This window comes from Austrofundulus limnaeus, unplaced genomic scaffold (assembly GCF_001266775.1).
Source record: "Austrofundulus limnaeus strain Quisiro unplaced genomic scaffold, Austrofundulus_limnaeus-1.0 Scaffold181, whole genome shotgun sequence".
Taxonomy (NCBI): Eukaryota; Metazoa; Chordata; class Actinopteri; order Cyprinodontiformes; family Rivulidae; genus Austrofundulus; species Austrofundulus limnaeus.
In genome coordinates, this window is record NW_013952583.1 from 530,002 (window position 1) to 532,707 (window position 2,706).

At 34.5% G+C, this 2,706-nt stretch overlaps 1 protein-coding gene across 1 annotated transcript in view; it reads left to right on the top strand.

Moving 5' to 3' along the window:
- Nucleotides 1–1,645: 1,645 nt before the first annotated feature.
- loxl3b (lysyl oxidase-like 3b) overlaps nt 1,646–2,706 on the top strand; it is a gene marked incomplete in the record, with an annotated part of 41,898 nt that continues 40,837 nt past the window's right edge. Inside the window, 1 exon segment of the mRNA XM_014018024.1 lies at nt 1,646–1,743.

Here is a 2,706-nt window from a genome sequence, read left to right on the forward strand (position 1 = left end):
AAATAAATTTATTTCATTTTACCTATAGATACTCACATTAAGTTTTTTCCTATGTACTGTAGGTACAAAATCTGTTGAACAACCTGTTAAAACACAGCAGAATACAGGAAATGGCATTTATTTCTTTAAAAAAAATTCTGGAGGAGGACCTCCAGACCCCTGCCAGTGGGTCCCCCCAACATTACAAATATTTACTCTTGTTTTTTGTCTTTGAATGCCACAAAATCAATGATATTGTCTGTGAAAATACAAATTGAACATCTCTTGGCAAATCCATAGCTTTATATTGCCATAGTTTTCAATTTGTCATTTTTACAAACACATAATAAAATTTATGTTATAGAAATTACTTTTGGTGTGCCACTCCTGGGTTTTCAGTGGCCCCCCCTGAAAAAAATTCTGCATGCGCCACTGGTTCCACCTCAACTCAAAATTCAGCAAGCATTAATAGCTCAGCTTCTTTCAGCTACGTTATCTCGCAATAAGCATTCACAATGCATTTCTGCTGAAAAATCAATTTCTTTAGTCTATGAGTTAACATCTAAATCTGACTTAACAATTCAGAATTATGACCTAGCATCTTACAATCTTATTATGGCTTAGTATCACAAAATTCTGAGTTAATATCTCATAATTATGGTTTAGTATGCCTATTCCAAATTGAACACCTTGTATCTCAAATTTACGACTTTAAATCTTATTGTTGTATATAAAATATTATTTTAGCTAAAACTTGTGATTTACTATCATAAAATTGTGACTTAGGTCTAATACCTAAAATTTATAACTCAATACCTCAGAATTACATAGTCACATAGTTGTGTATGCATCTCATGACTTATCTAATAACTAATACAAGCTGTGTCATTATTATGATTTGGCTTTATAAAATGCTAAGTCATAATTATGAAATGCTAAGTCATAATAATAAAATGCTAAGTCATAATTATGAAATGCTAAGTCATAATTATAAAATGCTAAGTCATAATTATGAAATGCTAAGTCATAATTATGAAATGCTATGTCATAATTATAAAATGCTAAGTCATAATTATAAAATGCCAAGTCATAATTATGAAATGCTAAGTCATAATTATAAAATGCTAAGTCATAATTATAAAATGCTAAGTCATAATTATGAAATGCTAAGTCATAATAATAAAATGCTAAGTCATAATTATAAAATGATGTCATAGTTTTTGGATGACTTAAATGATCTTTATTCAGAGTGGAGGACATTTCTGTGTGCCTGTTTTTAACTGTTTATGAAAGGTGCACATTTTTTTTTATGTGTCAGGCAGCAGCTGTGAAAATGAAGCCCATCTGTTGATGAGGAAACTTGAGGGGCAGGATCAGGATCAAAGGATGGGCGGTCTGAGCGCGCGCCTCTTCCTCGTGCACGCAGCTCAGATTCAGACTGACTGAAAAGACAACATTTCAGTAGCGGTTCTTTGGGGAAAGTAAAGTTACATGAAAAGGTTTAGTGTGTGTTTCCAGGGATTAAATCTAACCCCTCCCAGTCTGGGAGCCTCCTCCTCCTCACTCTCCTCCTCCTCCTCCATAGTAAAAGCTGCACAGCTGGCAATTTACAGACAAGAACCGCCGTAAGGACCAGACTAATTGCTGGTAGGTTATTTGCACGCTAATTGTCGCCTGATGGTTTGATGGACAGGACGACTTAAACTAAATACCGGAGATATTTATTAATCTTTTGTCTGGGGGGCTCCATACAGACATCATAAGGTAAGAAAAACTGACTGGGTTCAATGTGAAGAAGGTATGGAGCTGCAAAACCAGTGAAAAGACTAGTTAGGTTAAAAAAAACAAAACAAATTTTCTGMGTTAGGCATGTTACTTTTTTCAGAGCAGCTCTAATTAAGTTTAGCCTTTTATATCATTTAAATAAGTTTTTAGGATGCAGATAATTTGTGATAAATTATCTTAATAAGAAGATGTGTTTATTTTAAAGGAGCCCTTTTGTATTTTATTTTTTTTTTGTATCTAAGAATGACAATAGTTTTTGTTCAGTTGTCCCTTGAGGCAGCATGCTTGTATTATGAAAGGCCTGAACATCTGTAACTTGTTATTTAGGCTGTGTTTTGGATTCGGCGTGTAAAATTAAACTGGAATGGGAAGTTGGTGCTTTGATTCAGGCTGAGAGAAGGCAGACAGGTGTGTGAGAAAGCTTAACCCAGATGGGACACCACAGCTTCAAACGGCATGTGAATGGCTATAATTCATTATCTTTTACAGTTACTGAACTCAGTGGTGTTTAACGGGGTGGCCTTATGGGGGCCACTGAAAATCCTGGGGTGGCACCAAAACCCAAAACAAATTTCAGAAATGTGATTAAGCTCTTGTAAAATTGGCATTTGAAAAGGCCAGTAGTGGGCAGAGATCCCCTAAAGCACTAATAGGGGAACTAATTTCATGATTAGTGCTTTAGGGCTTTTGCTCATTTTAAAAATTATTAGTGGATTAGCACTTGCTAAATTTATAGGCTAAATTTAGAAGCACTAACTGAGGTCTATAAATGTTATTGATCAACCTTAAAGTTAACAGCTGAGGGTGAAAACTGTCACTCATTTTGTTCATATGTGTCACTTATCCACTAGGTGACAATTTATTAACAATATACAGCGGGTTAAATAAGTATTGAACACGTCACCATTTTTCTCAGTAAATATATTACTAGAGGTGCTAATG